General features: G+C 44.0%; 1 protein-coding gene across 4 annotated transcripts in view; it reads right to left on the bottom strand.

Moving 5' to 3' along the window:
• WDFY3 (WD repeat and FYVE domain containing 3) overlaps nt 1-26323 on the bottom strand; it is a 370646-nt gene that overhangs the window by 343497 nt on the left and 826 nt on the right. The gene's annotated exons all lie outside the window — the stretch shown is intronic.

The raw sequence follows: 26323 nt of genomic DNA, 5'->3' as shown, positions 1-26323 counted from the left end.
GAGCAATTTCACACTGGGGCAGTGAGAGTGTCAGCGGTAAACCCCCACTAGCGGCCGAAAAATGGGTTAATACCGCCCGTGTAGCCCTGCTGCAGAAGTGCTTTGCAGGCGATTTGGCAGCGGTGCCCATTCATTTCAATGGGCAGGGGCGTTTTAGGAGCAGTGTATAGACCGTTTCTAAACCGCCTCAAAGATGCTGCTTGCAGGTCTTTTAATGTCCCGCAAGTGCACCGCTCCAGTGACAGGAGAGGCGCTTTACAGTCCCTTTGCAGGCGCTATTTTCAGTGCTATAAAACACCTGTAAAGCCCCTCAGTGTGAAAGTGGCCTAACTTTATGCAGAGTCAACATTTGCAGTGTTGACCCTTCTTATTTAAGACCTCTGCAATTCACCCTGGCATGCTGTCAATCAACTTCTGGGCCACATCCTGGCTGATGGCAGCCCATTTTTGCATAATCAATACGTGGCGTTTGTCAGAATTTGGGGGGGGGTTGTTCACTCGCCTAGGGGATGGACCACAAGTTCTCAATTAATGTCTGGGGAGTTTCCTGACCATGGACACAAAATTTTGAGGTTTTGTTCCCCAAGCCACTTAGTTATCACTTTTGCCTTATGGCAAGGTGCTCCATCATGCTGGAAAAGGTATTGTTCCTCACCAAACTGTTGCTGGATGGTTGGGAGAAGTTGCTCTGAGGAGGTTTGTATACCATTCTTTATTCAAGGCTGTGTTTTTAGGCAAAATTGTGAGTGAGCCCACTCCCTTGGCTGGGACACAGGACTGATGGTAGCGCTCAACTTTTCTTCTCCGGGCAATAGAAAATGACTTTACCCCAGTCCTCAGCAGTCCAATCCCTGTACCTTTTTCAGAATATCAGTCTGTCCCTGATGTTTTTCCTGGAGAGAAGTGGCTTCTTTGCTGCCCTTCTTGACACCAGGCAAATTCCTGGTGTTAAGAAGGGCAGTCTTCTCCTCACGGTGCGTGGAAATGCACTCAAACCTGCCTGCTGCCATTCCTGAGCAAGCTCTGAACTGGCGGTGCCCCGATCCCGCAGTTGAATCAACTGTAGGATACGGTCCTGGCACTTGCTGGACTTTCTTGGGCGCCCTGAAGCCTTCTTCACAATTGCAGTGGAAATTTTTTTTTATGGGATTAAGTGCATTTTCATAGCAAAGAGGGACTTCATCATCTGATCACTCTTCATAGCATTCTGGAGTATGCAAATGCGACTTGGGGAAAATTAATATTTGTGTAATTCTTAAAATTGTACTCTGCTAAAAAGCAGTTGTACTCTGCTAAAAAGCACATGTGCTTAAAAGGGGTTGTAAAGTCAGTAGGTTTTTTTATCTTACTGCATTAAGATAAAAAGCCTGCGTGCAGCAGCTCAAGCCAACCCCCCATACATACCGGAGCCCCATCTCTGTCCACAAGTGTCTCAGTCGTCCGGGACTCTTCATCCTGAAACACAGCAGTGGCGCCATTGGCTCCCACTGCTGTCAAAGTCAGTTAGACAATCAGGAGAGAGAGGGGCGGGGCCGAGCCGGAGCTGAATGAACACACGGAGCTGCAGCTCGGCTGTCTCCATAGCAAGCTGCTTGCTGTGGGGGCACTCAACAGGAGGGAGGGGTCAGGAGTATAGAAGAGGCACTCGAGAAGATGATCCGGGCTGCTCTGTGCAAATCCACTGCAACAGAGCAGGTAAGTAGAACATTTGTTATTTTTATAGAGAAAAAAAACAAAACAAAGTACAAGACTTTACAATCACTTTAAGGGAAATCTGGTCAATGTAAACCTGATGCAATAATGCGCTGCCAACCCATGGCTGCCTAATACCTGAACAGTGACTGCATTTGAGAAGATGCAGTCACTGTTCGGCCAGATTTGGGAGGGGAGAGGAGAACACAGTTGGGCCATGGCTCCTACATCACCCGACTCCGCCCAATGCATGTCGTCACAGTCACATGACTTCCTCAGGGGTGACCATGGCGACATGAGTTGGGCGGAGTCAGGTTCATAATACAGGTGCAAACCATCAGAGGATTAAAAGGGGAGCCTGGCTTTGCACTCCAGTGTGGGGAAAGGCTGGTTTGACAGGTCAAAACTGGAGGTGAGTGCATTTGTGAGCGGAGAGGGAGAGGGGAAGAGGGGAAGAGGGGAAGAGGGAAAGAGGGAAAGAGGGAAAGAGGGAAAGAGGGAAAGAGGGAAAGAGGGAAAGAGGGAAAGAGGGAAAGAGGGAAAGAGGGAAAGAGGGAAAGAGGGAAAGAGGGAAAGAGGGAAAGAGGGAAAGAGGGGAAGAGGGGAAGAGGGAAAGAGGGAAAGAGGGGAAGAGGGAAAGAGGGAAAGAGGGAAAGAGGGAAAGAGGGAAAGAGGGAAAGAGGGGAAGAGGGGAAGAGGGGAAGAGGGAAAGAGGGGAAGAGGGGAAGAGGGGAAGAGGGGAAGAGGGGAAGAGGGGAAGAGGGAAAGAGGGAAAGAGGGAAAGAGGGAAAGAGGGAAAGAGGGAAAGAGGGAAAGAGGGGAAGAGGGGAAGAGGGGAAGAGGGGAAGAGGGGAAGAGGGAAAGAGGGAAAGAGGGAAAGAGGGAAAGAGGGGAAGAGGGGAAGAGGGGAAGAGGGGAAGAGGGGAAGAGGGGAAGAGGGGAAGAGGGGAAGAGGGAAAGAGGGGAAGAGGGGAAGAGGGAAAGAGGGAAAGAGGGGAAGAGGGGAAGAGGGAAAGAGGGAAAGAGGGGAAGAGGGGAAGAGGGGAAGAGGGGAAGAGGGGAAGAGGGGAAGAGGGAAAGAGGGAAAGAGGGGAAGAGGGGAAGAGGGGAAGAGGGGAAGAGGGGAAGAGGGGAAGAGGGGAAGAGGGGAAGAGGGAAAGAGGGAAAGAGGGGAAGAGGGAAAGAGGGAAAGAGGGGAAGAGGGGAAGAGGGGAAGAGGGGAAGAGGGGAAGAGGGGAAGAGGGAAAGAGGGAAAGAGGGAAAGAGGGGAAGAGGGGAAGAGGGGAAGAGGGAAAGAGGGGAAGAGGGAGAGGGGAGAGAGGAGGAAAGAGAAGAGAAAAGAAAAGATCATCACAAAAATGGTGGATTACCATATATGAACTGTTTATCACTGCATAGAATATATGAAGGGATTTATATTTATGCATTTTAGTCACTGCATTAAATAAATCGTGCAAATGGGGACTGAATTGTTTATTGTATAGGCACGTGTGTAACCTTCAAACATTTATATTGGTTAGTCATGTATGGTCTGTTTAACCGCCTGCCTACCGCGCTATAGCCATAGGACTCGACGCATCACGGACCACGGTAAATGGCCGCTAACAGCGGCCGTTTACCACTTGATCGTGCCGTCAAACAACGGAGCGATCACTTGTAAATAAAAACCAGCATCACGTCCGGTTCCTCTCCCCCCTCTGTATCGATCGGTACAGAGAGGATTGAGATCAGAGGCAGCAGCGCTGTGGGCTGGATGTGCATATGACAACTCCAGCCATCCATCCATGCTCAGCCATCCATCCTCATCAATACTCGGCCATCCAGCCATCCATCATCAGCAATACTCATCCATCCATTCTCAGCAATACTCATCTATTCATACTCAGCAATACTCATCCATCCATGCTCAGCCATCCCATCCGTACTCAGCTGTACCCAGCAGTTTTTCAGTCCCCAACTTGCAAGCTTATACGGCAAGTATAGCTCCATCATTTAATCTCAATGAAACATACTAATTGCCATTATGGGCCACCATTGATTGGCGGATTCCTATCCTATTTACAATTCTTCCTTACCACCACCTGAATACATTAGGGCCGTGTCTCACCAACTGTTTGTCAGTAGGACTCAAAAATTTTCGACGTGCTTAATCCCCCCCCCCCATCTACCATTCATTGCCCACCATCTCCCCCAGATTAGGGTTTTCACAAACAATTTTCCTGGTGGACGGACAATGGTTTTGTAGACATTCATTCCTTGTTTATCCCTACTAGGATAACATGTGAACACTATAGCCATTTGCAACTCAGACACTTTGTCCTACAACTTATAAACTCTCGACCTATGCCATACATGTTGACCTCCTTTAAGAGTCTTTGTAGGGCCCGACCTCACTCCCCAGGTCTCATTTCATTAATTTACTCATCTGTAATTTCCTTCAGGAAAACCCCATTGCGGTCTTACCATGTTCAATGGGAGAGTGAGTTAGGGAGGCAGATAGACCCAGAGGACTGGCAGGTCATGACCATAGCCCTTTCTAAGGGTTTAAAAAAAAAAAAAAAAAAATGTTCTCATTTTGGAGAATGCCTACAATGTGTTGTACAGGTGGTTAGGCTGGCTTGCTTTATCCCATCTTATTCGCCTCTCTGCTTCTGGGAATGTTCACAAGAAGGCACACTTTGATGGTCTTGTCCGAAGGTATGCAGACTATGGGAGGGCTTGGAAAACTCCTGTACTTAGCTTTGAAGTGGTAAAAAAAAAAAAAAAAAGTATGAATGATATGATGGTAAAATGAGAAACAGACGGCTTTCCTCTCGGATACACATGATACATTTCTTAGGGTCTGGCATTCACGGATAACATATAGCCAACCTTCTAGATTTGAAGACACACTACACCCCATAGGACTCTTCTCCTTCCCCTTATTTATTTTCCTTCGTTTCTCCTTCTCTTCTAATTTTTACTCTAGCCTTATTCTGTGTATCTATTTTATAGGCCCTTCAGGCCGCCAGGCAAGGTCCTGGTTAAGATTGTTACGGAGAAAGCACTTTTATGGTTGTATATTGCATTCTCACCCATAGATAAAACTCTATTGTTAAAGAGCTTCCATGTTTTACCATTTTTAGCAGCAGGCTTGGAATTCCATGTCTCAAGTCAGTATGCAATCGGGATTCTTAAAGTTCCCTTATTTATTTAGGGACTTATGGACTTTAGTTAAAACGTAGTACTGAATCTGAAACTTACAAATGTTTGTACATTGGGGATTTGTTTGTTTCATGGCATTTGATTGTCTCACATGCAATGTAACCATCTCATTGTTGGCCTAATCTGTTGGATTGAATCTTAATAAAATCTTTGTAAAAGAAAACTCTTGTCAGTATATTCAATACTGTCAGCAGAGACTTGACAAATGTTGTGTAGCCAAGGTGTTGCAGCTAGTAACAATCCGCCAAATCACCCCACTGCCAGACTTTATAAATCACTTCCAGAGACAATGAACAGACTTTTGCAAGTTTTGTTTTTGTTGTTTTATTGGGGGGTACAGCTTGGATAGGGATAGGAATATGGGATGCCCATAGGATAAGTCATTGCCATCATATTTTTAGGATTTGAGTACACTCTGATAAAGTTAGAGCCAGAAAAGTGAATGTGTATATTAAATCAGGCATGAATCTCCTCCTGCATCTCCATGCAGACTGTTGCTCCTCCTCTGCTCAACCTCAGCAGATTATTCCATCTAAGAGTTCTCTTACCATCACCGTGTAAAGGACAGAAACATCACCTTTGACCGTGTAAAAGTGATGGTCTTAGAGCTCTTTCACCTCCTGCTCAAAACTTATCTCCTCCTGTACAGACTTGGTTCCTCCTGCACAAAACTTGTAGTTACTAATTCAAAGACCTGTCACATCCTCTTCTTTTAAGGGATAGGTGTCCACTCTGAATAAACCCCTAGACAGGCTCTGGTTGCTCACTGCTACTAGGCCTGAGGCCTGCATTACCTCTCCCCGGAGGCCTAGTAGGTTAAAAGCAGCCTTTTGGATAATGGACTACTGTTCCCAGCCAGCCCAACTTGCAAATCATGTGCCAGCAGGCCACATCAACTTGACACAGATCCCCACAGTCTCTTCTCCGATTCAGGACTCCCCATCATCCACAGTGTGTTTGATGAAGACTCTGCTAATGACCGTGTAAAAGTTCCCTCACAGACTCCTTCGCACCTCCAGCCCACCACTGTGGTAACACTCACCGACTTTCCAACAGCCCTGAGTCCTTGATGAGGAACTTGACTGGACCATGCGTTCCGACAGCTTCACCTGCCCCTCTGCTCCAGGAGTTCTCTACCATCCGACCATGTGGTGGCAGAGACATTGCCAATGACCGTGTAGAGGTAATGTTCCCTCACAGAACTCCCCAGGCCTCCTCCTGCGATCGGCGCACCCCCCCAGATGGGGATGGCCTTCTGCTGCTGCCTAGCACTCCATTCCTCACTTCACTCAGCGAATTCTCTTCCCCAGTGGCATATCACCTCAGCTTATATATGAGGCCCGCCCCCTGCCAATTCCAGCTGGGGATTGGTCAGGGCACGCACACAAGCTGCCTGCCACTCCACTTCCAGGCCCAGTCCCTCTTCCAGAAACTTCTCCCTGGAAGCAGGGGAGGCGCCTCAGAACTGAAGTGCAGGTGATCACACCCACTGCTACTCTGACCACTCCCAGCCCTCAGATCAAAACAGACAGGCCTAGCATGCAGTATAGGCCTGCCTAAATTTGCCTGTGCTGGATAACCTAGTAAAAATAAACCTTAATAGCACCTACCTATTGGTAGAGGGTGCTACAGTTGTTTGAAAGTATTTGGAGGAGTTGGAAAGCATGACATCACCACCCCGTCTCGCCACTTCATCCAGTCAGAGGCACTTTGCACTCATTCAGAAAAATGCAAAGCATTCGATGAATGGGGTCCGTGCTGAGCAGCCAACATCCTGTGTTGAGAACGCAGGAGAGCCGCTCCAGGATCTGGAAGGAAGTGGAGATTACTTAAGAGTAGCTGTGTCTACTCTAGTGAGTTCCAATTTCCAGGGGCATCAGCCAGGTATGGTATATTATATTTCTATCTGCCTACCTAGGAAATTAAACATGTCATACTTACTTGCTCTGTTGCAGTGGATTTGTACAGAGCAGCCCTGATCCTCCTCTTCTCGGGTCCCTCTTCTGTGCTCCTGGCCCCTTCCTCCTGTTCAGTGGCCCCACAGCAAGCAGCTTGCTATGAGGGCACCTGAGCTGAGTCACAGCTTCCTGTGTCCATTCAGACACGGACCCCCGGCCCCGCCCCCTCTCTCCCCTGATTTTCTAGCAGACTTTGATTGACAGCAGCAGGAGCCAATGGAGCCAATCAGGAAGGAGAATCTCGGACTGCTGAGACACTAGTGGACATCGCCGGAGAGAGATGGACCTCAGGTAAGTGTTAGGGGGGCCGCTGCACACAGAAGGCTTTTGATCTTAATGCATAGAATGTATTAAAAAAAAAAAAAAAAAAAACAAAACAAAACAAAAAACCCTGCCCTTACAATCCCTTTAAGAGTTACCTCGTCACCAGTTGCCCCACCCAACCCCTACCGTGCCCCGCCCCCTAAAAACGCCCTCGTAAATGATCTCATGAAATCACACTGTTAAAATGTTTTATGCAAGTTACAAAAATATTAACAATATTAACATAAACGGAAAATAAGCACTTTACATTAACAGGGAAAATATTAAGTGTAACTGCTCAAACCTTTTGTAAACACAGCATCCCCCCCATCTTTACAATCACACGTAAGAGACTACGTGAAAGTGTGACATATTGGGAAAACAAAGCAGGGCTTCCTTTCATGCCAAACAATATGACACCAATTTCAGACAGAGACTTTCTATGGTGTGTGTTGTACAGAAGGAGAAAGCCCTGTGTAACGTCCCCTTTCTGATGAAAAATTCCACTTATCAATGGCTGTGTTTGGATTGTAATCCGTAAGTGGTGGTCCACAGCAATCATCAAAAGGTCATCCACTGTACACATCATTACTGCCTTGTTAAATAATTTAATGCTACTGTATATTAAATGTAGCATTAAAAAATAAATAATTCAAACCAATGAATGACACTTTCACTGATTTAGGATGCAGAGAGACTAAACAGTGGAGGACAGCACTGGACATGGGAGCTGCCAAAGTTACCTTTTCCTATTAACAAGCTGGTGATTGGTTGCTAGGCAGTCTGAGCAACCAATCACCAGCTTAATAGGAAAAGTAAAAACTTTAGCAGACCCCGCCCAACCCCCCTCCCCGCCCCCACCTCATCTAGTTCTTTGCCGACTCCGCTGTATGCCAGGCCCTAAGAGAATGATAGGGGGTGGAGGATGGGAGGAGAATCAGCTCTCATTTAACCCCCCCTGCCAGCAGTGACTGAGACTCAGTCTCCTCACGTATCACTACTTTACTAACAGATACATCAGTCTGGATGTCACACCACTTCCACAAACACAATCTATCCAAAACTTACCCCGACCATATAAAAAAAAAAAAAAAAAAAAAAAAACCCTTTTCCTCCACCACGTGCCCCTTCCCCTGATCTGTGTCAAAAATCGATGGCACAATTGTCAGCCCATCCCCACATGCCAAGGTCCTAGGTGTAGTCCTGGACTCTGAACTGTCCTTTAAGCCCCACGTCCAATCACTGTCCAAATCCTGCTGCCTCAACCTCCGGAACATCTCCAAAATACACCCCTTTCTAACCAATGACACAACAAAACTCTTAATTCACTCACTGGTCATCTCTCTCCTCGATTACTGCAACTCCCTTCTCATTGGCCTACCTCTACATAGTCTATCCCCCTTAAATTCATCCTGAATGCTGCTGCCAGACTCATCCACCTTACCAATCGCTCTGTGTCTGCTACTCCTCTGTCAATCCCTCCACTGGCTCCCGCTCACCCAATGAATTCAATTCAAAATGCTAACAACAACTTTCAAAGCCATCCACAATTTAGCCCCCAGCTAGATCGCTCAAAACGCCAACCTAATCGTTCTTTGTTCCTCTCAAGACCTCCTGCTCTCTAGCTCCCTCCTCACCTCCAGGACTTTTCCAGAGCCTCTCCAATCCTATGGAACTCCTTAACCCAACCTGTCCGATTATATCCTACTCCATTAGCTTTTAGATGATCCCTGAAAACTCTTCTCTTCAGAGAAGCCTATCCTACACACACCTAACAACTGCATTTTAATTTTCGTCATCAATTCATCCCCCACAGTCATTACCTTTTGTTTCACTTGACCCTCCCTTCTAGATTGTAAGTTCTAAGTAGCAGGGCCCTCTGATTCCGCCTGTATTGGATAGTAACTGTACAGTCTGCCCTCATGTTGTAAAGCGCTGCGCAAACTGTTGGTGCTATATAAATCCTGTATAATAATAATAATAAGGTTTCTATTTACTCACTGCATCCTCATCTTTTATATATTTTATCAAAAAAAAAAAAAAAAAAAAGTAAAAAAAAAAAAAATTGGTAATATACTGTGTTTGCATGCACTAAAATCAACTTTAGCGTGCAAATGCTCGCTTTCAGAAAATATATAATGTTTGGGGGGGGGGGGGGGGGGGTTACATAGCAAGTTCTGTAGTTATACAATAAGAACGAAAGAATTTCTCAGTGGTGTGAGCTCAGCATTTCCCTGTTTTAGTCTCAATTCCTCTCACTTCAAGTGAATCGTACAGTAAAATCTAAGGTCTGTTTGCACTTTCATGGCCCCCTCTCTTCATTTGCCTACTAATAGCAGTTGTAAAATATACCTGTAAAGAAACAAGTTGGGTTTGTACTTACCCACATCTTCCACCCGCGGCACCTAGGCAAGGAGGAGGTCACACTCCTTCAGGCTAGTTCCTGATGAATACAGAGCAGCCAAAATAAGGCAAGAAGATTCTCCAGCAATGGACTGGAATGTATTCTCCTGAGATGTCACCTGCTCCAAATTCCCCAGAAGGATGTAAAAGACTGGGGTAAGGCAGCCCATACATTATGCAATTTTCTTCAACCACAGGTTGAAGAAAAGAAAATATAGTTTGATTCTCTCTCTCCCCCCCCCCCCCCCCCCAAATCAACACTGTAAGGGTTGATGGGGGAATCATTCATGCAGCACTATTGTATTCTGCCTGCGGGGAGCCTTCCCCACCGGCAGAATACAAATGATCACGCAAGAGTTTTAGGCATTCCCTACTTTAGCCAGAACCAACACATTTTTAAAGGGAATTTGAAGAGGTAATGATCGTTCGTGCTAGAAGGCAGGTTTGGGAATGAACCCACAGTTGTACGACGCAGCCCCCTCCGCCTGAAATCCTTCAATTTACCAGTTCAGTAAAAAATTCATGTAAAAAAAAAAAAAAAATTACTTAAATCTCCAGAAAATATTTTATATTTTCTAAAAGCAATGGCCCTGTAGAATAAAAAGAGTTGCAAAATTGTATGTTACATGATATTTGCCGTTTATTAAAAACAAAAAAGAGGAGGGCATAAAGCGGAACTTTGCCTTTAGGGTGAAGTTCTTCTTTAAGACTGTGGTATACAACGACCAATATTCTTACATACTTGTCACATTCTTGGATATATGGTATAAAATAACAGACATGCCCACACCTCCAATTCATAGTAAATATCCTTGAGGACCCAATTACAATATATGCAGTGGGTTGACTTGGTCAGTGTCCTCCAACCCAGTCCCAGGGCACAGACAACACAATATGCCTTTTGTCCTATCAGTTCATACCAATACGCTGCATTGGTGTGATGCAATGTAACAACGCATTATGCCACACCTTCACAGAACACCCTAGCAACAGAATGTTATAACGCTCTCTGTTGGTGCGCATAGGCCCTAAAGGCATTGGTAGTGAGCTTAAAAAAAATAAATAAAAAATATCCAACAATGGACCCTCAAAGACTGGAAAGAAATGGTCTTTTTCAATTATTCAACTGCAGCACCATGATGGGACAAACTATAAGACAGCAGCTATATAAAAAGGAAACATCCACATCCTATTCTCGGGTAATGATTTCAGCAAAGTTTGCATAGTACATTTTACCAATGAGGAAGGAAGACAATGACAAGCAGAGTACTATACAACTAGCAACAGAGAGAACATGCATAATACCAATCACCCTGTATTCAGTCTACAAATCAATTCAGAATAAAAATTCAGAACAAACAGTAGTAGGTGTGAATTATTACAAAGAAACAAAAAGTATATAAGAAGAGCCACAATATTACAGAGATCTTACTCAAGACATTTTAAAGTAATTTGGGGCAATATGGTGGGTTGATCCTTCCCTCTAACAGCTTCAAGGCTCCGTTTACACTTGTGCAACTCCAAAGTCGCACAATTTCCAGTGCGATTTTGGTCTGACTTTACACTTTCTGGACCTAAGTCACATCAAAGTAGTGCAGACACCTTTTCAAAATAGCTGCGACTTTAAGTTGCACCGAACTAAATGGGTGCCATAGAAAAGAGTGGTCATGTCTAATGTCGCACAAGTTTGAATGGAGTCCCAAATACACACTGTGAGAAATCTTCAGTGTGCATGGAAATCCAAGTAAGCCGTTTCAGTAGTGGAGAGAATCCCCTACAACTCACTGCGTAAGAAAGAAGGTAGGGCTGGAGTCCAGCTTTAAAATGTGGTTATCTGAGCAATGGTAAACCTGATAATGTGTCCAAAGTCTTGCCACTACTACTGGGGCATTTTACCTTGAGAATTGAGGTCTACTTGTAGTATTATTTTGCCCTGTACTCTCTAGATACTGAGAAGTATTAGACCCCTTTCACACTGAGGCATTTTTCAGGCGCTTTCACTCTAAAAAAAGCGCCTAAAAAGGTAATGAAAACCTATTTTCATTAAAATCAATGAATGCTTTCACACTGGGGCAGTGCGCTGGCAGGGTGGTGAAAAAACACCCCTCTCCATTGAAATGAATGGAAAGCGCTTCAAAAGTGCATGAAAAGCTCTTCAAAAGTGCTGTGTTTTACTGGCAGTTTAAAAGTGCCCCAGTGTGAAAGCTGGCTACACATACATTTTTTCTTTTGGTTAATTTCCTTTAGATTTACCTTTAACTATGTAGTGCAGGGGCCTGCCAGATTGCATACAATTTAAAAGGGTTTAGGTTTGACCTCATATTATATGGTTTTGGTAAATCTAAAAAGCAGTGGTCTCCAAACTGTGGCCCTTTGCTTGCCTTTATCTGGCCCTTGGGGCACTATTTCACCGACACCAATGATGGAGCACCATTGCCTCTACTGACACCATCAATGGTGCACTCTTCTTCTCATTGATATCAACAATGGGGCACCATTCCTTCCATTGAAGCCAATGATGGAGCATTGATGCCAGGACATGTTCTACTCCTACTGGCCACAGTCCGGCCCCCCTAAAGCCTGACAGACAGTAAACTGGCCCTTCGCTTAGAAAGTTTGGGGACCCCTGATGTAAAGGAAAACTGTACAAGAAATTTGTATAATGTGTAGCCGCTTTAAATTCCTAGGAGGACAACAGTTTCTAAGGTGCTGCAACCACTATATCTGGTATGGAGAATCATTCCTAGGTCAGATTTGCTTGAATCTGACATATTACCCATTAATCATTTTGACCATGCTTGCATGCTTTAGGTGTTAAGTTGCAGGCAAATGATTACCTGTCTAGCCATTTATATTAATAAGGAATTGCATCTAACAAAGTGGTCACCAAGTACATGTTCCATCATCGATACCCAAAGATTAGGCCAGGAACCAACATTTCTGAGGCACCTTGGCATGTTGTGTGGTTTCCACATATTTTTCAAAATCTGAAGGGTTACACTATGAATAAGCCAATCTGGGTCAAACGCATCATAGGCTGTGGCTTGTGCTGGAAGCCTGTCTCGCTGAATAAATGCTATGGTGTGATATCTATAGAGCGCTGCATCATAGTCCACATTACTATATAGCCGAGCTCCTGGTGTAGTGAAGGCTCTGAGGATTGTGCACAAAACTTGGAGCAGTGCAGTGTGGTGTGGTTTTAATTTTGAACTTCTACATGGTTTTGTTTTTTGTTAGAAACAGTTTTAAGCTGGCCACAGATAGTTCGATTCTCTGCCTATGGCCGGCCTTAAGTTATCATTGCATTGCTTAGTTTTAACAACGGGATACTGTGGGAACTGTAGGCAACAATGGCCACACTACACATAAATTATCAGTGTAAAAGGAAGTCTGAAAGTGTCACCGAATACATATATTAACAAAGAAAAGGAAAGGGAGGAGGGAAAATAAAAAAAAAAAAAAAAAAATTTGCAGCATTATATACTGTATATGTATGGAAAGTCATGTATGTTCTGATTTGTAGATGTATTCAATTTTAATCATGGATCTTTGCACTTTTTTTGATGGTGGCTATGCTACCTCTTCATGGTCTCTCTGTGTGTCTATTGTAGCCAACGTCCTCAGTGCAGTCTTGTAGTGGACAACATAACTAAATGTGGACACAGCAAGAGAACGAACGTAAAGTCTCCACCAACCTGCTACATTTACAGGATAGGATGGAGCATGTGGTTATGTGCATTATTGAACGCCAGCACAAGGCCTCCCAGAAGATGTAGTCTGAGGCTGGTAATGACAACGATCATACATGCACTGCTAAAACCACACTGATGCTTCAGAGCATAATCAGTGGAAAATTCACTTCTAAAGCTCATTCAGCAAGAAAAGTTCTAGGGTGGGCCAGTCTTCATTATTACAGACTTTACCAAATGTTTTTTAAGTGGAGGTTTAGTAAAACTTTGAATAAAAACATTTCTAATATTTCAAGGCCTCCAGGTTTACATAGGATGTGTGTAAAAAGTGGACAGAAACGAAAGCCCAAAACAGGAAAATGCTGACCACAAGCCTCCGAGATGTACTTTTTCCACTTCTAATGTCAACTACAGATGTTGCTGTTCTTTTTTTGGGAGACACAGAGACAAATATAAAAACACTAATACATTACAAAGCTAGCAGTAGACAATGCACAATAAAGAACATGGGCAAGGCACATTACAACTAGACAGTAGTACCCTAGGTTCTTCCACAGCATTTTTGTGTTTAAAAGTCCCACAAAGAATATTAGTGCATTTAGTAAATTTGATAAAAGAACAGATGGGCATCAGATTGGGGCTGGACAAATCTCAGACACTGCAATACATATCCCTATGCTGCCAATAAAATGACAGCTGGCACCTAGCTCACAATGTACTGACAACCAGTCCAATCGCTCTTTAGGCCCGATTCACACCTAGGCATTTTTAGTGCTTTTTGCACTACATTTTGTAGTACAAAATGCATAGGTGTGAATCAGGCCTAATGCCGCGTACACGCGATCGGACTTTACGGCATACTTGGTCCGGCGTACCGGATTTCGTCGGACAATTCGATCGTGTGTGGGCTCCAGCGGACTTTGTTTTATCAAAAGTTTGACGGACTTAGATTTGAAACATGTTTCAAATCTATCCAGCGGACTCGAGTACGGTCAAAAAGTCCGCTCGTCTGTATGCTAGTCCGACGGACAAAAACTGAGGCTAGGGCAGCTATTGGCTATGAACTTCCTTGTTTTAGTCCGGTCGTACGTCATCACGTACGAATCCGTCGGACTTTGGTTGATCGTGTGTAGGCAAGTCCGTTCATTCGGAAAGTCCATTGAAAAGTCCGCCGGGCAAAGTATGCTGTAAAGTCCAGTCGTGTGTACGCGGCATTAGACCACACTCCAGAAAAGGACTCATTGACCAAAACGGATTACCAGAAAACATGGCAACATGGTATATAACGTATAGATCAAGGCGATTCAAAATATGGCATATTTGGAGATGGCCAGATATATTTTAATTTGTAACAACGTAAGGGCCCAACCTTTTGATGAGACATTTGTTGTTCACAAGTAAAAATCTGTATTTTTTGCTAGAAAATTACTTTCATTATTTTTTTTTTTTTTTAGCAGAAACCCTACAGAATAAAATGGCGGTCGTTGAAATTTTTTTTTAGTTTCACACTTTTTTTTTTTGTGAAAAAATACACTTTAATGAATTGAAAAAATAAATTAATTAGAATTATTGCTCTTGCTCAGATGTTCACAGCGATATCTCACATGTGTGGTGCAAACACTGTTTACATATGTGGGTGTGACCTACTGCACGCAGGGACAGGAGCACTTTAAAAAAAAAAAAAAAAAAAAGTTTACATGGCCTGAGAACCGCTCTGGTCCTCCAATGTCATAGAGATGAGAGGTGGCCATCTTGCCATCACTCATCTCTATGGAAAGCCGACCGCTGGCACAAGATGGTTCCCGGGCTTAGCGCTCGGTAATGTAAGCCCTGGAACCATGAGGAAGGGGGAAGCGGCGAGGAGGGCCACCTCCCCCACCGCTTCTTAAAGTGAGCCTGCGGCGCAACTGCCGCAGGGATTACTTTATCTGAAAGACCGGCTCCTAAGGGAAAAGAAAATACCGGGGTTATGGCATCTAGCTGCAGCCATAATCCCGGTATTTAACGTCAAAGTCATAACGTATTTTCCCACTTAGCCGGTCTGCAAGTGGTTTAAGAAAAGTAACAAAAGTCTCTGTAGCTTGGGGCAGGGTTTCTCAGCTCCAGTCCTCAAGGCGCCCCAACAGGTCATGTTTTTAGGCTTTCCATTATTTTGCAGAGGTGCTTTGATCAGTTTCACTGCCTTAGTAATTATCACAGCTGTTTCATCTGAGGGAAATCCTGAAAGCATGACCTGTTGAGGCACCTTGAGGACTGGCGTTGAGAGGCTAGCCAAACACGCATAGATTTCTCTCGTTCAGCCTGCAGGTCAAACGAGAGAAATCTAAAAGATTCCTCTATACAAACCAAATAGAGTGGATGGAGGAATCTCCACTGCTGGTTATTGCAGCTGCAACCCCCGCAGCAGATTGAATACCCAAACTGACTGCAACTGATTGAATGCAATCACTGTTCGCCCAACAATTGCCCACCTGGCTTGTTTTCCCCAAACAAAAGTTTTTCGAGTCAAATAGTACAGACAGGACCAACCGCGGCTTGAACTGTGAATGATTCAGCTAAAATTTGAGCATGTATGGCCAGATTGAGAAAGAATTTTCTTTTTAAAAAATCAGAAATTTTGTGATCCGATGTTGCCTTCACTGATTCCGAAATTCGTCCAACCAAGCCGTCAATGTCACTTCATGTTGCTACAGAAAAAATTTGTGACTGGGAATCTCCTTTTCTTTCCGGGAATTTTCTTTTCGATTACATTTCTTGCACGATTCTCCCATCATCGATTAAAATCGTTTGTTTTTCAAAAAATTTCCAACATGCCCGATTACTCAAATTCGACGGCCATGTGAAGACCAGCGGTTGCTGCAGCCCCACTAATGGTGTGGAAATTCGAAAGAAAAGTTTTAGATAAGATTTTCAAGAGCAAATTCTTTCGAAAATTCAACCCATGTATGGGCTGCCTTAGACGTCATGGGCCTACTTCTTATTAATTGGTGGTATATCCTTCTAAAAAAGAAGCTCAACATATTGAGCTTGTTTACACTTACAGCAGTCTCTGGATCATTGGATCACTTTTCAGGAGGCAATGGTTGATGGCCATTCAGGTGGCAGTACTGCTGCCTCCTGAATACCCCTTTTTTTTTTGGACAGACGAGCAAGGTTTTTGAATAAAAATACACCCCCCTACCCCTTTGCAAGTGTAAAGAAGCCCATAAAGTAACAACCTCTAAGGCTCAGTTCACCCAGCTGCGATTCGATTTTGACTCAATTTGCAGTGCGATTATGTAGTGCAACTTTGATTGCGTTTTGGATATGGTTTAGATGTTCTACGGGACAAGATCGCACTGTAAATTGCACCAAAGTAGCACAAGACCCTTTTCCAAAGTCACTGTGCTGCTTTGAAGTAAATGGGAAGCACTGGAAGCAATGTTTAATTCTATTGTCATGTGGGATTTGAAATCGCCTCAGATTGAACAAGGCCTAACAGTGCATGTCTTTTGTTTTCATAAAACCATTAACATTTCAATAGGCTGATAAAAGAGTCATATGCTGGTGTATGGGGGATCTAAGGACATGCTGGAATTCCTCATAACAAAAATGCAATACCTGTACTGAAATTTTAAACAAGTTGAAACATTACAAATTGTAAACTAGACTTGAATTGGATATATAATATAAATCGCTGTTCAAATCATGTACAGATTTTTGTAAAACGGTTATTCTATCAAATTCTTCAGGAGATGAACAGGTTATGAATGCCGTTTTTAACAAAGTATACACAGGCCGAAGATCAGCCAGTTCAGCAGGAACTGGACGACTTTTGGTCAGTGTGTACAGCTGCCTTTCCATCAGAAGCCAGTCTAACAGGCTGAATTGAGTGAGGGGAAAAAAAAAAAAAAAACCACCACAAAACCACACACACACACTATCAGTTATACTCCCATGGAAGCTTATGGCTCAAAAACGCTGATAAACGCCAAGTTATGGCCAAGTTTTTTGGCGTTTTTTTCAGAGTTAGAGCATTTTTACAGCTAAAAAAAAAAAAACTCCTCAAAACCCACTAGTTTTTTTTCCCCCATGCCAAAAACTGCTGGGAACAGCCTATATGTGCATGGACACATAGGATAACATGCTGGGGAGTTTATTGGCTGCAGAAAACGAAACAAAAAATGTCTGAAGCCAAAAACAGCAGCTGTAAAAACGTCAAGTGTGCATGAGGCCTTATAAGTAGAAGATTTTATTCAGCGATTGGCAATGCTCTGATAAAATAAATAGTGCAACCTTGACTGTAGACACAGGGCTAGTTCACACTACATCTAGTGGGTGGTTGAAAACTCTTGGGGGGGGGGGGGGGAAATAAAAAAAAAAATTTAAAAAAGTTTCCTCCTGCAAGGCAATATCATAATGTGCATCGCATACTAGCACATTATGAGAGACACCTTGAAACAAAGCCCACTGGTGGCGTGCAGTCACCGCTGCAGAGACTTCCATCTTCACCTGGTCTTCCTTCTGGGTTTGTGGGCTGCAGCCACTTGAATGGCCGAGCCGCGATAACGTCACCCCTGTGCAGGAATGCCACGGCACACAGCTCTGAAGGAACGGTATGCCGTTCCTTCAGAGCGCATGCGCTGGCGACGTCACCGGCTGCTGCTCGCTAGAACTATCTCCTAAACGATGCACGTTTAGGAGATATTAATTTTACCTACAGGTAAGTTTTATTGATCAGCGCAGGCTCAACGCAAGTGCACACAGAAAACGTGATCACACCATAATGCTGCATTGAGGTTGGTCACTGTGTAACGCACTGCACCTCACCACGTCACAATGAGCTGCAGTGCAGAAAAAGTTGATTAAAAGCGTCATTCTGTGATCCCAAGTTTAACAAGAAAATAAAAAGTATCAAAAGTATCACACCTCCCCTATGAAAACACACGCAAGACACAACAGACGCTGACGACTGCTGCAAAATTCATATACAGTTTTATAATCCATATAGAGAGTTAGTAATTTTGTTTAGCAACTGTTCACATACCTCTAGAACAATAAGGTATGTAATAATTAACTGTACTGGTTTTTCTGTGTATTTTAACCCCTTCACGACTGCATTTTAAAGCCCAACTCTGGTAAATAGAAAAGGATCCTTTGCAGTGGGGCTGTTCCCAGCTGCAAGAAATAAAAGGGGGTTATTTACTAAAGGTAAATCCACTTTGCACTACAAGTGCACTTGGAAGGTCAGTCGCTGTAGATCCGAGGGGGACATGCAAGGTAAATAAAAAACAGCATTTTAGCTTGTACATGATTGGATGATAAAATCAGCAGATCTTCCCCACATTTCAGATCTACCCCTCAGATTTACAGTGACTGCACTGCCAAATGCACTTGTAGTGCAAAGTGGATTTACCTTTAGTAAATAACCCCCAAAGTGTTACTAAACCCAGAACCTGCATTCGCTATATCTGGTCTCCCACAGTACATGGAAATGCAATTAATTTTAGTAAATATAAAATTGCTAAATACATTTTCTCATCAGCAATATATAGCAGTCATGTGACTTCTATCAGTGTCGGGTTAAAGCTTGTAGGAGGAGTTTTCATTCTCCTCTGACAGTCCTACGAGGCTACAGGACCTCTGTCTGGAAAGTGCTGATTGGCCCTGTGCTGATCACATGCACCCTTCCCAAAAAAAAAAAAAAAAAAAAACTATAGCAATACATGTCAAACTGAGCATGTGCAGACTGTCCCCAAGGCTCTGTACTATCAGAAGATAGGGGACAGTGGAAGAAGGGGAGGATCTGAGAAGACAGGATCAAACAGCCTTTTACATAATGCAGAGGATTAACCCCTTAGGTTCCACAGTGCATATATGAAGCACGCTTTACCGCATATACAGACTGATTTTTCTGTTGTGGGTTTAGTAACACTTTAAGTGCTTGTTTACGGTATGTCTAGGGGGAACAATAAAAAAGGAGATAAACTTACCTGGTCCTGTGCTCCTCTCCACAGCTATACCAGTCTCTGCACCCCATGCTCCAGCAGTCTAGGGTCCTGACATCATCAAGACCAGAGCGCCGAGGCAGCCCACTGCCGGATTGTGGGGGAGTGGAGGACCAGGTAAGTAGAACGTTATCTCCCCAAAGCAAAAACAAGCTAATTAGCCCTTGCAGCGTGGGCACAGCCCCGCAGCCAGAACTCATTTTATCAGTCAGGAGTTGGGCTTTAATTCCGCATGAAAAATGCCCCTTGCAGTGACACCATTAACCTTTGCAGCACAGAAAAAGGAGTGTGCAGCTGTGTGTGTTCCTAGTTATGAGCTCCAATGTCAAACTAAAAAAAAAAACAAAACAGTTATTGGCAAGTTAAACTTCAGAAGAGTTAAGTGAACCTGCCACAGACGTATGCCATTCAAACGGAAATTCAGTTAGCTGGGCATGTTTTACAGGAACTTTAAAGATTTGCACACAACAGCGCCCCCCCCCCCCCTCCCCCCATCAACACTGACTGTGGGTTGAAGGAAATATAATTGTATAATGAATGGCCTGCCTTAAAGTGAAATTCGGCAAATAGGCAAGAATTTTAATACAGAAGAGATACGCTTTGTCTCTTCTGAATTAGGCCGGATTCACACCTATGCATTTTCAGTGCTTTAACCGGTTCCCGACCGGCGTACGCCGATGTACGTCGGCAGAATGGCACGGCTGGGCAACTGGGCGTACAGGTAAGTCTCATTAAATTCCCCGCCGTGCCATTGCGTGCGCACTGGCCGGGAGCTCCGTTAGTCGGGTCGCAAGTTCCGCTGACTCGATCGCCGTGGGGATACCCGCAATTGCCTCATGGAGAGGACGATACGGGGAGATGCTGATGTAAACAGCATCTCCCTGTTCTGCCTAGTGACAGTGTCACTGATCTCTGCTCCCTGTCATCGGGAGCAGAGATCAGTGACATGTCACAGCTAGCCCATCCCCCTACAGTTAGAAAACACTCCCTAGTACCGACTTAACCCCTTCACTGCCAGTGACATTTACACAGGAATCAGTGCATTTTTATAGCACTGATTGCTGTATAAATGACAGTGGTCCCAAAAATGTGTCAAAAATGGCCGACGTGTCCGCCATAATGTCAGTCACAAAAAAAAAAAAAAAATCAAAAAGGACGTCAATTTTGTTTGGGAGCCACGTCGCACGACCGCGCAATTGTCAGTTAAAGCGACGCAGTACCGAATCGCAAAAAACGCTCTGGTCAGGAAGGGGGTAAATTCTTCCAGGGCTGAAGTGGTCAAGCATTTTTGCAGATTTGCACTACAGATTGTGTTCCATTGGAAACCATGTTAAATGGACTGTAGTGCAAATCTAAAAAATGCACTAAAAATGCATAGGTGCGATTCAGACATTAAAAAGTTACTTACCTGCCTGTCCGCCCCTGTACAGTGAGCTATGCACACACCGTTCGCTGCACAAATTAGGCAACGACAATCTGACATAACTCCCGTGCATGAGCGGGAGTGAAACATCATCTCGGCCTGGCCAATGACAGCCTGAAAATGTCAACGACCTGGGGTGGATAGCTCATCGCTGGATTTGAGCCAAGTATAGTTCTGCTTTAAAGGGGTTGTAAACCTTGGTGTTTTTTCACCTTAATGCATCGTATGCATTAAGGTGAAAAAACTTCTGACAGTGACTGGCCCCCCAGCCCCCCCCCCCCCCCCCCGTTTTACTTACCTGAGCCTGTTCGTTCCCTCGGCAGAGACGCGCTCACCTTCTCTGCCCGGGGTTCTCGGCTCTTGACTGGATAGATTGACAGCAGCGGGAGCCAATGGCTGCGCTACTATCAATCAAATCCAATGACACGGGCGCAGGGCTGAGTCCTGCATTCTGTGTCTATGGACGCAAATGCTGGACTCAGGAGTGCGCCCACAAGGTAACCCCCGGGAGAGCGCGGTTCTCCTGGGGGGGGGGGGGGGGGGGTTATACGATGCAGGGGAGGAGCTGGTAGAGCCGCCAGGGGACCCAAGAAGAGGATGATCGGGGCCACTATGTGCAAAACAAACTGCACACTGGAGACAAGTATGACTTTTTTCTTTTTTTTTTTTTTTTTTTAAATAACAAAGAGCCTTTACAATCACTTTAAGTTTTACTGATCAAATGGATATATGGTTTTCATTTAAAGTTGATCTCTGGGCAAAAATTATTTTTATTTTAATATATTCCTCAAAAGACACATGTTATTTGCGCAGCAAATTTTTTATATGATATTTTTTGGGGGGGGGGGGATAAAAAAAAAAAAAAAATACGCTTTAATGAATTTTAATGCAAGAAAACAATAGATAACCCAATTTTTTGGTAAAATATAAAAGATGATGTTACGTCAAGTAAATAGATACCAAACATGTTACGCCTTAAAATTGCCCACACTCGCGGAATCACGCCAAACTACAGTACTTAAAAATCTCCATAGGCGACACTTTAATAATTTTCACAGGTTACCAGTTTAGCGCTACAGAGGTGGTCTAGCGCTAGAAATATTGCTCACCCTCCAACAACCGCATCAATACCTTACATGTGTGGTTTGAACGCTCTTTACATATTTGGGGCGTGACCTACGTATGCGGTCGCTTCTGCATGTGAGCACAAGGGAATAGTGGCACTTAAGAATTTTTTTTTTTTTATTGTTATATCTCCACTCAAAGTCAATGACGTCCACTTGGGGGGAAATGGGTAAAAAGCCAGATATCACATTTAAAAGTGGCAATGATATCATCACTGTGCTGTACAAAAGCCTGTACAGCAGGCCCCACCCACTCTAGGAGGGGGGTGGATACAAGACCAGACACTCTGCACATGTAGAGAAAGCAGCAGTGACTGGTCTTTATTACTGGAAGCTTCTGAGCCAAGGCAAAGCATAAGAGCGTTTTTTTTTGCTGAGATTACTGCACAGATATGGAAGAAGTACACAATATGAGACCAGAATACACGTCTCCAGGGTTTAGCCCAAAGTTTGGCTTTCAAGGGTAAATTCACCTTTTCGTGAAAAATTTAAAAAAGGATAAACTATTTTCTCCAGACCCTGCTGCACAAGGCAGCCATGATGCTGGTATAGTGGTCTGTACACTGCAATACACAGCCTTGGAGTGAATATACTGTACATCATAAGGCTCACAATGGCAAGCACTCATTGGTCAGTGCGAACATTGAGAAGCGCTTCGTTCTAGGACAGCCTCAGATGTGCTTCTCATTGGTTATGGTCACATGGCTGCACTGACCAATGAGTGCTTGCCATTGCAAGCATTATGATGAATACTCACTCCGAGGTTGTGTATTCCAGTGTACAGACCGCTATACCAGCAGCACGACTTCATGGGCAGCGGGGTCCGGAGGGGTGGCCAGGAAATTCAGAATTAGCCCACTTTTTTTTTTTTAATGAAAAATGGAAAAAGGTGAATGTACCCTTTAAAGCAAACCTGCGCTTTGATAATTCAGGGCAAAGCAATAGGTTGGCTTTAACCTAGTCCTCCAAACAGGATATACTCTGCTATTCCTTCCTCTATAACCCAGTGTTTCTCAACTCCAGTCCTCAAAGCGCCCCAACAGGTCATGTTTTCAGGATTTCCTTCTGTCTTCTTTTAACCCATTCGTAAAAAAAATAAAAATAAATAAATAAAAAAATCGCTGAAGAGCCAAAAAAAGGAAATACCCGGTACTACTGGGTATGAAGAAGCATGGCATTCACCCCACGTGACAGCGCTGCGCTAGTAAGAGCCATCCTAGGGGAGTCCAGGATCTGATCCGCAATCTGGGCCATAAAAAAAAAAAAAGTACATTTCCAACTAAACTGGACATATATGCAATTTTGTGTGGATATAAGCATTTAAAAAGAACGATCTTCATAGAGATCTTTTAGTACAGGAAATCCCTGTAACATGACCCAACCAAGAAGTATAATCAATGCACCTCAATGCAGATTTTTGGAGAGGTCACGCACTGACAATAATACATTGGAAAATACTGATTACTGCAATAAATATGACATATTTTAGGCAAACTATAGAGAAGAACTAGATAAAAGGGACACATTTACAATTAGATAATAATAATAATAATCACAGACTTGTACTGGGCTTCCTAGTAAAGCAGAGGTATGCAGACAAGTCTCAGTATTTTCCTCCTACAGTACAGGACATTTTCACTTCCTTTAGCAGTGCAAGAAAGTGTTAAGCTGTATGTATAGATTTTTCTCATTCAACCTGCAGGCTAACACAGAAGAAAAAAAAAAAAAAAAAAACACCCTTAACAGATTCTTCCATCCACACATTATCCAACCATATAATATGAGGTCAAACCTAAACACTTCCAATGTGTATGCAATCAGGCAGGCCCTTGCACTGCCTAGTTGAAGATAAATCTAAAAAAGAAATTGAATAAGAAAATTGTATAATGTATGGCCAGCTTAACAGTGCAAAAGGACGACTCACCGGCTGTCAAAATACCCCAACAGTGTCGGCATCTGATTGGCTGCAGCCGCTGTCCGGCTGGCTCTTTTGATTTTTCAACCAAAGGATATAAAAATCGGACAAGAGGGTGTGAACAAGGACACCCAATAATCAAAATTTCGAGGGTGAGTCGGTTTACAATTGGGCATATAATAGTTGTGCCACATCCAATGTTTACAAGAAATGAAACAAGATCCCCAGGTGGCGGACTTGAGTCCTGGGCTGGGTGCTGGAGCGAACGGCATTCGCAGACAGCTTCTCCTCATGTTACGTTTTTCTTACCACAACGCAGTCAAGTGATTTTCACGCACCACTGCGCGGGGTCCCTTCCTGCTTTTCGGCCCCCGTGGGTCCTCTGGCTTCCTCTCCTACGGGTTGGTGTTGTGTGGGTGTGGGGGAGCTGGGCCAGCACATACAGGCCAGGCATTTTCCTGTTCTTGAGGTATGCCTGCATATTGAACTCTGTGGCTCAAGCAATTTGGAAACAACTCCTCTTGGCACCTCTATGTTTTTAAACAATTTTGACTTCCAGTCTATAATACTGAGTTTCTTGTTTAAACTATCCCCTGAAGAAGGAGGATTACATTTTCACTCTGAAACGCGTTGGGTACAGGAAACACTAGTCCGTTATATGTATTCTGATTTGTATGACAACACTGCAATGTTTATTCTCAACATGTTTTTTATTAAATGTATTTTTAATATTTCAATAAATACTTTTCATATTAGAATATACCTTTTTACCATTTCGAACCATAAAAGTCCGCCACCTGGGAATCTTGTTTCATTTCTAATAATCAAAATTTCAGCCAATTCAGCAGCAACCAACTGACATTTGCTCCATGTATGGTCAGCTTAAAAGTGGTTGTAAACCCTTGGGCCCCGTTTACATTGAGCGATTTTCTACTTGAAACTCTAAAAACGCTCAAGAAGCCAAATCCCATTCATTTCAATGGCCCCTGTTCACATCTGAGCATTCTGTCGCCTGAAGCAAAATGCCTGTCGCTCAAAAAAGTACATGAGCTTCTTTTTGGCAGATTACAAGCGTTTTTGGTCATATAGATTTCAATAGAAACGTCTGATTTGAGCGTTTTATGAGCCTTTTGTCGCTCGTTTTCTGCTCAAACAGCAGCTCTCTACCCCTAATCTCCTCTCCCTCTCCTCCCCCTAGTGCTTTCTATATGCTAAACTAAAAAAGAAAAAAAAAACAAAACAAAAAAACCACCTGAAGCTGTAAAACACTCGTAATACTCTTTTAAAAACACTTAAGGAAGGGCGTGAATGCAGCTTTACATATTAGTATATAGTGACTGGCCTCAGGAGATACAGAGAGAGGAAGCAAATCCTCCTACAGTTATACCTGTTTATCTGCAGCCTTCTCTTCATCCAAAGTGCTGAAATATAAAGCTTGTCTGAAAGTTCAGAAAAAAGGGGGCAGAGAGCTAAAAATCACACTCTGCAGAGCTCATTAAGGAGAGCTCTGGGAGCTGATTGGAGGCAACACACACACAGGAACAGAGCTGAGGCTGTCAATCTGCTGGAGGTCCCTCCTGCCACATTTTTTTCTCTGGGTGTCAGGAAAACTTGTCAGAAGTGATTCATACTGATAGAGGAACAAAGCAGCAGAGAGAAATGACACTTACTGCTCTTAATTAAGACAAGTACACACTATAGAGGGATATGCTTTGTTCATATTTCATGTCAAAGATTACTTACTCTGCACAATGTCTGAGCCAAGTGGCCCTGATTGTACAGTATTGTTTTGTAAGCACAATAGGGTTTCCTTTATAACAAGTGACATAATACAGCCATATGTAAAATGAATAATTCCATGCAAGCCAGACCCAATCCTTGCTTTCTGTTTATTGACCATTCAAGGTTCGTGGGCAAGCTACACAGGCCATTGGTTTGTTTGTCTTCTCTAGCCTATCCTGTGGAGCAGATCATGCCCCTTAGCCTATGCCAAGGCACATATCATACCTTAGCCCAGAGGTAGGCAACTTGGGGCCCTCCAGCTGTTGTGGAACTACATTTCCCTTGAGGCATTGCAAGGCTGGCAGTTACAATTACTCCCAGAGGCATGATGGGACTTGTAGTTCTGCAACAGCTGGAGGGTCCCAGGTTTCCTATCCCTGCCTTAGCCTATCCCAAGGAGTGCGTCACGGCTTAGCCTATCCCAAGGCGCACGTCACGGCTTAGCCTATCCCAAGGCGCACGTCATGGCTTAGCCTATCCCAAGGCGCACGTCACGGCTTAGCCTATCCCAAGGCGCACGTCACGGCTTAGCCTATCCCAAGGCGCACGTCACGGCTTAGCCTATCCCAAGGCGCACGTCACGGCTTAGCCTATCCCAAGGCGCACGTCACGGCTTAGCCTATCCCAAGGCGCACGTCACGGCTTAGCCTATCCCAAGGCGCACGTCACGGCTTAGCCTATCCCAAGGCGCACGTCACGGCTTAGCCTATCCCAAGGCGCACATCATAGGCTGCCCATACATTATACAATTTTCTTTAGGATTTACCTTTAACTATATAGTGCAAGGGCCTGTCTGGTTGCATACAAACTGAAAGGGTCTAGGTTTCATATTATATGGTTTTT

Source organism: Aquarana catesbeiana, linkage group LG01 (genome assembly GCF_042186555.1).
Source record: "Aquarana catesbeiana isolate 2022-GZ linkage group LG01, ASM4218655v1, whole genome shotgun sequence".
In the NCBI taxonomy this organism is placed as follows: domain Eukaryota; kingdom Metazoa; phylum Chordata; class Amphibia; order Anura; family Ranidae; genus Aquarana; species Aquarana catesbeiana.
The sequence above is the reverse complement of the archived record's forward strand: the minus strand, read 5'-3'. Positions and strand labels throughout refer to the sequence as shown.